The 14377-nt window shown below is 41.9% G+C and overlaps 1 pseudogene; it reads right to left on the reverse strand.

Annotated features, from left to right (window-relative positions):
- Positions 1 to 6505: 6505 nt before the first annotated feature.
- Positions 6506 to 8741, reverse strand: LOC134640615 (extracellular calcium-sensing receptor-like; annotated as a pseudogene).
- Between the last annotated feature and the right edge of the window lie 5636 nt (positions 8742 to 14377).

Raw genomic sequence — 14377 nt, forward strand, 5'->3', positions numbered from 1 at the left:
CTCAGCTCAACATGAAACACGTAATAATTTCTCTGAATGCGGGACGATTCTGTCTTTTAACAGGACGGTTGGCAACTCTACTAACTAACCTTATGAATAAAATAAAGTTCACTATCAGTAACATCGTAGCACCCACCCAGCTGTATGGAAACTCTGTCATGCTAGCTAGTGCGCAGTACGAGTTATTGTAACTGACTGTAAAAAGTCAGCATAACGAAAATAAACTCCACCTAAACTTGGTTTATATCTGACCCAGATAGACTGCAGGTCATAACTTCTTACCTGAAGTTCAGTTCACCTGACACTCAGACGGCTGCCTCGGGTCTCTCCTCCTCCTGCCTCCCCTCTCCCTCATCCACCTGCTGGCCTCCACCACTTGTTAATTTTAATGAGTCTGTGGAAGCTCCGCCATAGCCACCACCAAACAACTCAGTTATTTTTACACACCGGCCAGCATCTGGTCAATCCACCACCTTTCATTGTTTATACCGTTACAAAAAAAATAAATAAATCATCGGCCCACCGAGCAAATGCCCGGTATGCCCGATGGCCAGTCCAGCTATGGTCGTGCCATCAGTTAACCCTTGGCACGCGTGCCTAGGGTTGCCGACCCCTGGTCTATTTGATTAACCTTTGCTTTTATTGTTTATTTTATTTTATTTTCACTTGCTACCAGTGATGGGAATAACGGCGTTACAAGTAACGGCGTTACTAACGGCGTTACTTTTTTCAGTAACGAGTAATCTAACTAATTACTATTCCTATTGTTACAACGCCGTTACAGTTACTAACAAGGAAACTCGGTCCTTTACTATTTTTCAACTAACAGACGGTTGAAGCTGTGTTCAGCTTACCGCATCTTATATCAGCTGCACGGAAGTAGCTGACTACGTAAGTAATCTGGGCGCTACAGCTTTAAGCAGCTGCGCGCTCCCGTGGACGGCAATCACGATCACTGTCTAGCACAACACCTGGAGCTAAAGGGGCAAAACAATCGCATGAGTGCTGCTGTTTGACTGAGGAAGAATAAAGTAGTCGTGGTAAGTCAATCACATGACCACTTAAAGACAGGTGACATATACCAGTTTTTAAATTGTGTTGATAGGCCACGTAAAACCAGACTTATGATAAACAATATATACGCGGCGTTTTTTCCTCAATAGTTTCGTCACGTTAGCGCTAGCAAGCACTCTCTGCTTATGAGCAAAAAACCAAAACAAAACAGGGGAAGTTTTAGGAGTAAGGGCCCCCCCTGGACCCTTGTGACACACCTTTACCCCAAGGCCCTGAAAGTGTGGGTGATTGTTGTGGAGCGGGACGAGGGAAGCAGCTGGAGATGGGGAGGGAAGGAAGGGAGGGGCAAGTGCCCCCTCAGCAGCGCCGCCTGGCCCCACAGAGCCCGGGACAGCCCACCCGACCCCACCACAGAGAAAACTGCACCCACCCCATCATCCACTCATCTTCCAGACTACACAAGACAATAGACACCCAGGCTTAGTTCTTCCTCCACCTCTCCTATATCTCCCTCACCTGCAGAGTGAGTTCCTGGAGTGAGAAGATCTCCTGCAAGGTGTGACAGCCTCCCCCACCAGTTGAAGAGCCCCTCAGGTGGCTCAAATCACTGGCGGCACCCTGCGCCGGGGCTGAGCCCTCATATCCCCACCCGCCCACAACCCCGGCAACACACCAACCAGGACCCAAGCCCCCAAGGCCCAGCCAGGGCCCCAGCCCGGAGACGGAGCACCCCCAGAACCCCACGCCTGCCCCAGACCCATCCAGGGGCGACCAGGCTACCAGGTCAGTAACCCACGTCCGTCAGCACAGACCCTCCCCTAGCTCCGCTGCACGCAGCCAGGAGGAAACCATCACCTAAGAACCAACAGAGCCCTTAACAGGCCATGACCGCAACCCCGGGTTGAGCCCTCCAAGGAAGACGCTCCTGGGGAATCCCCCGATGCCCCAATCCTGTCCCTACCCCAACACCAATCACAACAGTGAAGGTGGGACCAAACTATGACCCCCCCCCCACCCTCACTAGGTGATGGAGCTGAGCAAAGGAGCCCAGAGCAATTGATCTGATGTGGTGGCAGAGGCTGTATCAAGACTAATGTAATCTATTAGATAATTTCTATATTGGTTAGAGTTAAGATTATTTTTTCATTTTTCCAGTTCATGAGGACTGTTTTCTTGGCTATGCATAGGGCAGTGAAAACCATATGGGCTATATTCTTTTCTGTAGTGACATTATCTAAGCTGCCCAACAAACACACTAAAGGGGAAGTTGGAATGTTACATTTCAGACACTTCGATAAGTCTTCACATATCTCTAAAACTTCTGAACTTCTGAAAGAGGGTGGATATAATTGTCCGGTGTATTGGTTTGACAGTGTGAGCAGTTGTTGGAAAGCGTAAAGCCCATTTTGAACATCCGATGACCTGCATAGTGTACTCTATGTAGTATTTTGTATTGAATTAATTGAAGACTGGAATTTCTTATTAGATGAAAGGTTTTTATGCATATCTGAGACCAGAAGTTTTGGTCTATGTTAACTAATAAATCCACTTCCCATATTGCAATAGGAAGGGATATTGATTCATCTGTTTTAGAAAGCATTCTGTACAGTTTGGAAAGTAATTTGGGGGTTTTAGAGTAAGAAATTGTACCACACTTGATGGTGTTTGTAGTTCAACCTGACCGGGTTTAAATTTATTTTTTACTATGGACTTAATTTGTTGATATTCTAAAAATCTTTTCTTGTTGATCCCATATTGTGTAACTAGTCTGTCAAATGGAAAAAATTCTGTTCCTTCTAATATATGTTCTAAGTATTTGATTCCTTTACAACTCCAATCTGGAAAGTTTATCATATTATTGTTTTGAAACACATCAGGGTTGTTCCAGATAGGTGTACGTTTGCGTGGGATTAATGAAGACTCCGTCAATTTTAGAAACTCCCACCATGCTGTCAGAGAAGAGCTAATGTTGACGCTTTTAAAGCATTCATGTCGTTGGATGTTTGAGCTGATAAATGGTAGGTCTGAAATCTCTAGATTATTGCAAAGTGCTTGTTCTACATCTAGCCAAGGTTCATCTAAGAAGGTATGTTTTAGCCATCCTGAGACACATTGAAGCCTGTTGGCTAAGAAGTAGTGCTGAAAGTTAGGTTGTTCTAATCCTCCTTTATCCTTGGTCTTTTGTAGTGTTTTTAAGCTTATACGTGGGGGTTTATCTTTCCAAAGATCAAAGAGATCTGAACCAATCTTGATGTGGTTTAGTTGGGATCATTGAGAATAAATAATTTATTTTTGGTAAGACCATCATTTTTATAGTGGCAACCCTTCCCATGAGTGATATGGGTAGACATTTCCATCTAGCCAGATTGCCTTCTTCTGGGATATGGTTTAATTTAGTTAGCTCTGCAAGCTTGGGAGAAACATTAATACCTAAATATTTTATATTTCCAGATTGCAGTGGTGTAGAAGAAAAATTATGGAAGGAGCAATTAATCTGGAGGACTGTAGATTTTGACCAGTTTATTGAGTAATCTGATATTCTTGCAAAAGAGTTTATCAATGCAATTACCCCAGAGAGATTGGTTTGTGAGTTCTGGAGAAAAAGTAACACATCATCAACACATAAAGGCTGATTTTATATTCCACGTTCTTGCATTTTATGCCCTTAATGTCTCTGTAAAGCACTTTGAATCACCTTGTTGTTGAATTGTGCTATATAAATAAACTTGCCTTGCCTTGCCTTGCCTATTCTGTCTAATTGCTGCTGCTAGTGGTTCAATAAAAATTGCAAACAGTGAAGGGGAGAGTGGGCATCCCTGCCTGGTGCCCCCCAGGAGACAAAAGCTGGAGGATGTTTGGTCATTTGTTTTGGGAATTGTATAATATTTTTAACCAGTTAATGAAAGCGGTTTCAAAACCAAATTTGTGTAACATTGCAAATAGAAATTTCCAGTTAACTCTGTCAAACGCTTTTTCTGCATCTAAAGAAAATATTGTAGTTTCGATGTTTTTACTGTATGAGTAGTCTATCAAATTATCAAAGTAATCTACATGTATTTGTTGTTGAGTGCCTACCTTCTATGAAACCAGTTTGGTCAGGATGAATTAAGAGGGGGGTTATTTTCTCTAATCTCTTTGAGAGAGTTTTGCAGATTATTTTAAGGTCTACATTTATAAGGGATATTGGACGATAGCTTGAGGGATATACAGGGTCTTTGTCTGATTTTAGCAGGAGATTAATGTTTGCAGAATTCATATTTGATACCCTTTTCTTTGATTTCCAACAACGTTCTGTAAAAAATTGGTGCTAGAATCGTCCAGAATTCTTTGTAGAATACTGCAGGAAAGCCGTCTGGACCTGGAGCCTTATTATTGGGCATACTTATCAGGGCTTCCTGCACTCAAAAAATCTGTTGTTGGATGAACACAATCTAATCATGGCACCCAATTTGCACACAATTCAACCAAGTACAATAAACCATTTTCGATCATGTCAAACCAACACATTTGGCATTTGGTGGTTTAATGTAATCCGATTACGTTGGATCAACATAGTATACTCACATTGGTTTGAAGTGATTTATTTAAGTATATAGAGTGAAATGTGTTTTAATTCATTCTACACAGGTTAAAAACTTTTGGAAAACACAATTAAATCTTGTTGTTTGAACAACTACTTTGTCAATCAAGGCAATTACTGCTAGTCTTGCTTAATGTATACAGAGTTACATTAAGCAATGGGGGTTGGTGATTTCATAGTGACAAACAACCATTTGCACTTACATTCGTGGATAATTTAGAATCACCAATTGACCCAACTCTAATTGCACACTGCGAACCAGCCAGATTGTGGATTTGAACCCAGGCCCTTCTTGCTGTGAGGCAGCAGCACTTACCATCAAACCAACCAAGCTATCAATCCAGGCTTACCAAAACTAGGAAAGCTATGATTACAATGCTTGATGCAGAAATTTCTGTACGCTTTTGTCCTTAACAGGTCAAACCACAATAAATAGCGGCAGCATACACGTGGTGTGGGTGTAGTTGTCAGCCTCTTAAAACTCCAACAATTTTCCTGCAGTTTGACATCTAATGTGATCTTGTGAATGTCATGAGTCCTGGCAACGAACCACTCTTACTAGATTGTATCATGTCATTTCAACAAGAGCAAATTAAGTTGCTGAATTTCATGCAGGTGCTACATGATTTCATTATGTTCAACATAGAAACATGAAATTATTTAGTTCAAATTACAAGTTTGAATCTTGTACATGTAACAACCACCCAATTTCATTTTTTTGAGTGTGGAGTTCACCTGGCATCAGTGACAAATCCAGTGCCATTGCTTTCATTTTTGGATGGGTTTATTTGTGGTGAATACAAAGTTTTATAGAAATTCCTGAAAATGTTGTTTATTTTTTCTGGGTCATATATTGTGTTCCCAGATAAATCTTGAACAACACATATAGTTGTTTTTTCTTTCTTTATTTTTAGCTGGTTCGCTAGAAATTGACTGGATTTATTACCATGTTCATAACTTTGTAAGCGTAGTCTTTGTACTAAGAATTTTGTTTTTTTTTATTAATTACCTCATTTAATTCTAGTTTTGTTTTGCGTATTTTGCTCACTGTTTCCTGATCTTGGTGTGACACGTAGGCTTCTTCTAGGAATTTGATGTTTTTTTTCTAATTCCTGAATATTTTTATTTGCTTCTTTCTTTTTATTTGATGAGAAAGAAATTATTTAACCTCTCATCACAGCTTTCCCTGCTTCCCATAGAACAGAAGCTGATGTTCCGGGAGTGTCATTAAAGTCTAAATATAGAGTCCATTCTTTCCTGGGTGAGGTGTTCTGGGCATGTCCCACCGGGAGGAAGACCCGGGGCAGACCCAGGACACACTGGAGAGATTATATCTCTGGACTGGCCTGGGAACACCTTGGTGTTCCCCCGGACAAGCTCAAGGAGGTAGCTAGGGAGAGGGAGATCTGGCCTTCTCTGCTTAGGCTGCTGCCCCCACAACCCGGCCCCAGATACAGCGGAAGAAGATGGATTGATGGTGGATGGATGGCAGCTTTAAATTGCCCTTTATTAATACATGTTTTTTATTACTGAGTATAATGGAATGCTGAAATTTTGAAGGCCGGTTCTTTTTGTTGAGTTCCAGTTTTCTGGTGGGGGCTTGGGGAAATTGAAAACTATTGAAAAATAACTCGGAATCATGTAGTGTTATTGTGAAAGGTGGTTTTCTGTTTATTTATTTAACTCCAAATTAAATATTGTTGGATTGAATAAACCAAAAAACAAATAAAAAAATAATAATTTTAAATAGCTTATCTTCAAAAGTAAAATTTGAAGCTATTTAACAGAAAAAAGTTGTAAATAAAGAGATTTTTGAAATTAAAAGAAATTGCAAACTTTTCTTGTTGCATTGAATTTGTACAATTCCAGCTTAATGTTGCAATAATTGCAAGTACTAGAAGCTCTGATATACTATGATTGATTTTTGTTCATTAAATATTTTTTGGTATTCTTCTCTGGCTTGAACAATATGATAAAGAACTTGGGGGCAAATATACACATTATTAGACCAAAGCTGGAGGCCAAAATTGCAAAAATCTCCACAACTACAGTGAATTTCCCAGGGGAGCTGACATATGCTGGGATAAATGTGATCCAGGCAGTACAGAATATCAACATGCTGAAGGTGATAAGCTTGGCTTCATTGAAATTATCAGGTAATTTGCGGGCTAAGACTGCTCAAACAAAGCAAAAGGCAGCAAGTATGCCTAAGTATCCAAGCACAGCCCAGAAGCCAGCAGCAGAGCCTAATGCACATTCCAATATGATTTTCTCCTTGTACATGGTCAGATTTTTTATTGGAAAGGGAGGGCTCACTACTACCCAAACAGTACATATTAAAACTTGAATAAAGGTGAAAGACACAACAGTCATTCTTTGCTGTGGAGGACCAAACCATTTCATCACATTACTACCTGGAAGTGTCACTTTAAAAGCCATTAAAACCACTATAGTTTTCCCAAGTACACAGGAGATACAGAGTACAAAGGTGATCCCAAACGCAGTGTGACGCAGCATGCAGGACCACTCAGATGGTGCTCCAATGAAAGTTAATGAACATAAGAAACACCGAGTCAGTGAGATGAGCAGCAGGAAGCTCAGCTCAGAGTTGTTGGCCCTGACAACTGGAGTTTTCCTGTGACAAAAGAATACAGCCACAGTTACGATGGTCAGACAGGCACCAGGAACTGAGAATGTAGCCAGGATAAATCCTAGGAGGTCTTGAAAGGAAAGTTACTCTACAGGCTTAGGGATGCAAGTGTCTCTCTTTTCGTTAGGCCAGAATTCTTTTTGACAAGGTAAACAATCAGTCGAATCTGGATAAAAAACAAATAAATACAATTTCTTCTTGATTTTCATATATACACAATGAAACATTTTAAATGCATGGCAATCATGTCTCTTTACCTGTACTATTACTGACCTCCCCCTCAGGACATGATGTACAGTCATAGCAGCAGATGGGTTTTCCTTTCTGCAACACTTTACGAGTTCCTGGAGGACAACTGTCCGTGCACACTGACACTGCACTGCAAATTTCTTGTAGCTTAACAAGATTTATTGTCTTAAATTTAGCCAGATTATCTTGTCCATCTTGTTTTGAACATTACAAGCTAGTTTCCAGTCTGATGTGTGAGATGATTAGACTTGTTTCAAGTATATATCACTTTTTTTTCTTATTTAGTCTGTAAATCTAAAAATGAACCATTTTACATTTATTTCAAGCAAAAATAGCTTTTAGATAGAGTGTAAAACAAAAAATTATCTCAAAATAAAAAACATTCACCTTTTTCCTTGAAATAAGAAAGTCAATCATTGGAAGGTATATTTATATCTGAGACCTGTCACAGATGTATTTGTTACCATGTTGCCATGGCACCTGTCAAAGACAGAAAGGTTATATAATATACGTAAATATTTACTATGCAGCTGTAATCATTGTTTACTAAAGTTTGACTGCTTACTTTCATGCTACCCTCCATCCAGGTAATGTTTTTGTCAATCTGGAATTCCTGGCCCACGGGCTGTGATGCATCATACAGCCCTACAGTCACTATCTCAGTCATGCCGTTTTCACTTTTCTGCCAGTTAACCAGTTCATAAATAGCCACAGGATCCCCATTAGCATCAAATGACACATCATAGCCATTTTGGGAAAAATTTACTTTCTTCAGCTCAATTTAATCTGAAAAGACGAAATTAGGTATAATGGGAGGGGAAAGGAAAACAATTATCCAATATTTCAATAACAAATATTTATATTACATATCAACTTATATTGCAGTTGATGAAAGACACTGGCATCAACATGTTTATTTCTTCTGACCTGTTTGGACTCTAACTTGGTTAACTTGTCACACTTTGCAGTGCCATTTATTTCCTGGCACACTGCATTATGGATGGCATGTGCTACTGCATACACAGCCTTGTATACCATGTTAGTAACTCTGAGCTGTGATGTGTCAGTGTACTGGTTTTGCAGATTCTGTATGGGATCATTTCCATCACATACTTTCTTCTTTGCAGTGGCATCTAAAAATCACAAAAAGGGCAAACAATCACACTAGTGCTTCTGATTGGCTGAGGAAGAATAAAGTAGTTTACCATGGCCCTTTCTCAATTCTCAAGCACACGAGTCCGTACTCATGTTCTCTGCGAGTCCGGACTTGCCGAGAACGCACGGGAGTATGGACTTGTCGAGAACGCGAGAATGCAAGCACAGACTCGCGATTTGTACAGTTGGAACACCAGCGTACTTGATGATGTCACAGGTCCGGATTTTTTACTGCCGTACCCTCTTAATTTCACTGTGATTAACCTTCTGGGGTCGACGGACGCGTCGGCGCGTCAAAATCACATGACCAATTTAAGACGACACAGCAACAAGATGCAGCGACCCAGATTCCCCATTTCAACGTGGGTCTAAAGTGGGGACTTCAAACTATATACCAGTTTTTAAATGGCCACGTAAAACCAGAGTTATGATAACAAATACACACAATTGTTTTTTTCTGAACAAAACAGTGGTGTTTACAGCGGGAAGAAACGGTAAAAACTGTGTTTTCTACAGACAGCTATAGCAATCACTCCCCACTTGCAAGTGAAAAAAGAAAAAACACCCATTCCCTATTGGTGTTAAATTGTGCCATATCAACCAATCAAAAAATGATATGGCAATATGTGGTATTTTGTTGTGTATGAAGAGGGGGAAGTTTTAGGAGTGACACCGGTGAGAGAAAGCGGGCGAGCGAAGAGAGAGCGAGTTTTCATATGTGAGACATTAGTGACGTTGAGTGTGTTTGGAGGCTAGAGTTAGTGTGTTGTGTAGTCATTGTTTTGTATTGTGTGTCAGTTATACTGCTGAATGTCACATTTGCTCCAAAAAAGCCATCAAAGGCAGGTTCCAGTGTAAATGCTGTTCCCACATGGAAAACTGGACTGATACACCTCCTGCTGTCAGACCTGCAGAGTTTAGGCCTGTGGTGTTCTCCTCTGTTTTATACTGGACACAAACTATTTTTTTTGGACTGGCACAAATAATTTGTGTGCTTTCTTATTTGATGCAGAACACCTGATTGTTCTGTAAATAGTTTTAAATGGTTATATAAAAAACGCCTGAGGCCTTGGCTGCATTTTTAGGTAAATAGTACCAGATAACCTTGTTGTTTGCAAAACTTTTGCATAATTTTTAGAAATGTACAATTTCTATTTGCATTTCAAGTTATGAAAATGATTCGTTAAACATGTTTGTGGGTTTTACAGTAAAAAATATAACTTTTTTCTACTCATATTTTGAATTTTTTTGTCTGAATTTAGATCATTTGTGCTAATATAGTATGCCAAAATGAAAAACTAACTCAAATTTCAGATATTTGAGGTTATGCTGAAAATAATGATACCAAACAAGGCAAGATAAACAGTTTTTAAAGGTGAAATATAGAGGTAAAATCAAAAGTAGTCAAAGACGGCCAATTATACCCTGGATCCCAGAGGGTTAATAAACAAAAACAAATAAAAAGCATGATTTAAAATTGATTAAAAAAAACAGTAGATAAAACCAGAACAGTAGATAAAATCAGTAGTTAAAATGTAAGTTTTGAATTTTAAGCTTAAAAGTGTGGATTTGGTGTTTTATTCAAATGCAGCTGAGAATAGGTGAGTCTTCAACCTGGATTTAAATAAACTGAGTGTTTCAGCTGATCTGAGGCTTTCTGGGAGTTTGTTCCAGATATTTGGAGCATAAAAGCTGAATGCAGCTTCTCCGTGTCTGGTTCTGACTCTGGGAACTGATAAAAAACCGGATCCAGATGACCTGAGGGATCTGGAAGGTTCATACTGGGTCAGGACGTCACTGATATATTTTGGTCCTAAACCATTCAGAGCTTTAGAGACCAGCATCAGAACTTTAAAGTCTATCCTCTAACGGACAGGCAGCCAGTGTAAAGACCTCAGAGCTGGACTGATGTGGTCCAGAATACAGTAATTAATATTACATATCAACTTATATTGCAGTTGATGAAAGACTCTGGCATCAACATGTTTATTTCTTCTGACCTGTTTGGACTCTAACTTGGTTAACTTGTCACACTTTGCAGTGCCATTTATTTCCTGGCACACTGCATTATCGATGGCATGTGCTACTGCATACACAGCCTTGTATACCATGTTAGTAACTCTGAGCTGTGATGTGTCAGTGTACTGGTTTTGCAGGTTCTGTATGGGATCATTTCCATCACATACTTTCTTCTTTGCAGTGGCATCTAAAAATCACAAAAAGGGCAAACAATCACACTAGTGCTTCTGATTGGGTGAGGAAGAATAAAGTAGTTTACCATGGCCCTTTCTCAGTTCTCAAGTACACGAGTCCGTACTCATGTTCTCTGCGAGTCTGGACTTGCCGAGAACGCACGGGAGTATGGACTTGTCGAGAACGCGAGAATGCAAGCACAGACTCGCGATTTGTACAGTTGGAACACCAGCGTACTTGATGATGTCACAGGTCCGGATTTTTTACTGCCATACCCTCTTAATTTCACTGTGATTAACCTTCTGGGGTCGACGGACGCGCCGGCGCGTCAAAATCACATGACCAATTTAAGACGACACAGCAACAAGATGCAGCGACCCAGACTCTCCATTTCAACGTGGGTCTACAGTGCGGACTTTAAACTATATACCAGTTTTTAAATGGCCACGTAAAACCAGAGTTATGATAACAAATACACACAATTGTTTTTTTCTGAACAAAACAGTGGTGTTTACAGCGGGAAGAAACGGTAAAAACTGTGTTTTCTACAGACAGCTATAGCAATCACTCCCCACTTGCAAGTGAAAAAAGAAAAAACACCCATTCCCTATTGGTGTTAAATTGTGCCATATCAACCAATCAAAAAATGATATGGCAACATGTGGTATTTTGTTGTGTATGAAGAGGAGGAAGTTTTAGGAGTGACACCGGTGAGAGAAAGCGGGCGAGCGAAGAGAGAGCGAGTTTTCATATGTGAGACATTAGTGACGTTGAGTGTGTTTGGAGGCTATATTTAGTGTGTAGTGTAGTCACTGTTTTGTTTTGTGTGTTAGTTATACTAGTCAATGTCACATTTGCTCCAAAAAAGCCACCAAAGGCAGATTCCAGTGTAAACACTGTCCCCACATGGAAAACAGGACTGGTAGAACTCCTGTTGTCAGAAGTGCAGGGTTTAGGCCTGTGGTGTTCTCCTATGTCTTATAGTGGACAGAAACAATTTTTTGGAGTGGATTAAATAATTTGTGTGCCTTCTTATTTGATGCAGAACACCTGATTGTTCAGTAAATAGTTTTAAATGGTTATATAAAAAAACACCTGAGGCCTTGGCTGCATTTTAGGTAAATAGTACCATATAACTTTGTTGTTTGCAAACCGTGTGCATAATTTTTAGAAATGTACAATTTTTATTTCCATTTTAAGTTATGAAAATGATTTGTTAAACATTTTTGTGGTTTTTAGAGTAAAAAAATAACTTATTTCTACTCGGATTTGAAATTTTTTTCTGAGTTTAGATCAATTGTGCTAATATAGCATGCCAAAATGAAAAAATAACTCCATTTTCAGATATTTGAGGTTGTGCTGAAAATAATGAAAGCAAACAAGGCATACATCTTACATCTTGCAGGAGGTCTCCTCTCTTCAGGAACTCACTCTGCAGGAGGGGGAGATATAGGAGAGGTGGAGGAAGATCTCAGCCTGGGCGTCTATTGTCTTGTGTAGTCTGGAAGATGAGTGGATGCCGGAGTGGGTGCAGTTTTCTCTGTGGTGGGGTTGGGTGGGCTGTCCCGGGCTCTGTGGGGCCAGGCGGCGCGGCTGAACTGGGCCCCGGTCCGGATGGGCCTGGACCCCCTTTCCCTGGCGGGTTGCAGAGTATGGGGGTGGCTACTGGGGTCAGCGGGGGAGCTGGCCCCAGGGAGGGGTCACTTGCCCCTCCCTTCCTTCCCTCCCCATCTCCAGCTGCCTCCCTCTTCCCGCTCCACCACAATCACCCACACATGCAGGGCCTTGGGGTAAAGGTGTGTCACCAGGGTGCAAGGGAGGCATCCCCCCCTCTGTCCCCTTCTGGCCTCCTGTGCCTCAATTTTATCCCACAACTTAGACATTCACATTACTCACACTCTCATTACACATACATATAGGATCTTGGGGGTGGGCACGCTACACGGAATCCAAAAGACCATCAGGGTGTACAACCTCACCCCTGGCGTCGTTGCCCACCTCTCAATTTTAAACACATGTAGACATTGAGGGCTATCAGGAGGGGCTATGCGCTTACCTGCTGCTCTCTGGCAGGGTGTACAACCTCACCCCTGGCGTCGTTGCCCACCTGCAACACACATGCATCAACACTACATATGAGCGGGCGGAGGGAGGTTTGGAGTCTTCACACCCCCCCGTTCTCTGCAGCCTGTTGGAGCAGGGGGGCTAGGAGGAGTTGGCCGCCCGATTGGGGTCTGGAATGTGGGGCCTCCCTGCTGCTGCCGAGTTGGGGCAGTCTGCTTCTCTCCACCCCAGGGAAAAGGGTAACACTACCTGGGTCTGGGTGCAGTTTCCCCCTCCGGGGGCAAGGGTACATAGACCTGGGGCTTAGAGTACACTTGGGGAGTGTGATTGTGTGTACAGTGTCTCTTTATGTCTGTCTCCACGTTGGGTGAGTGTTGAGTAATTGCATATGAGAGCATGAGGGTGGGAATGGATGTTTGTATCTGTGTGTGCCTGTATGTCTGTGTCTATATGTCAGGTTGGGTATCAGACGCCACCTCTCTAGGGACATCTCAAGCCCTCCACGGTATGGAAGCTTATCTCCCCCCCCTGCCAGTGGCAGACGCCCTCAGACATCGGTGCGTTGGTGGTTCTTTGTGTCTGGGGATGGGCGTCCGGGTACCCACCGGCTCACTCCTTGGTGGCTGCTTGTCGGGGCCTGGAGCCTGGGGCTAGCTCGGGCCACTTCGGGGGTGGGGTGCCCTCAGCGTCTCGGCCTGGGGCTCGGTCACTCTGGCACAGCTGGCTGCCAGCAGAGCTCAAGGGCACATCACTGCAACCCCCCCTGGCTTCTGCTCCGCGGCTGCTGAGTGACCCCTCATCTGGGGCTCTCCTCAGCTCTTTCTGGGATAGTGGCGAGGCTGCCCCTCTGTTGGTCTTCCTTGGTCTCTTGTGTTCTGAGGGCCTCTGGATGTCTGGAGTTTTGATCTCCTCCATACCTGCTTCATGCTCTGGAGGAGGGGCTATGGCTCCCCACACCTTCTAGCAGATCATTACATGAAGGAACCTTTTAAATACAAGCGCACTCATGCTCACAGGTGTACACACGGGGTCTCACACACACAAACTACACCCTTTTTGGCTCCTACCTCAAAGCACACTGTGCGCTGTCAATCTTACGTGCTGCACAATAATGTTTAATATTTAGTATTTACTGTTACATTCCCATAGATCATCGTGATCTTTTTTTTTCTTCTGCTTGTTTTCTCTTTTCTCTTTCTCAACAGGTGATCCAGATGATTGAAATATGTATTTTTTGTCTGCTTATTTTGTTGGTTTTTGTTTTTTGCCCTTTATCACCGTCCCTCTTCCCCGCTGTTTTTCTTTCCCTTTCTTTCTCCCTTTCTTTTCCCCAGTCAAGTCTGTCCTGTATTTAACAAGTGAAAATAAAATAAAATAAACAATAAAAGGTCAATCAAATAGACCATCACGGCAAGGCTGGGATGGTCCATTTGGTAAAGTAAATCCGTTGGGCATCTTTCTTCGCCTTTAGA

This window comes from Pelmatolapia mariae, linkage group LG14 (genome assembly GCF_036321145.2).
Source record: "Pelmatolapia mariae isolate MD_Pm_ZW linkage group LG14, Pm_UMD_F_2, whole genome shotgun sequence".
In the NCBI taxonomy this organism is placed as follows: domain Eukaryota; kingdom Metazoa; phylum Chordata; class Actinopteri; order Cichliformes; family Cichlidae; genus Pelmatolapia; species Pelmatolapia mariae.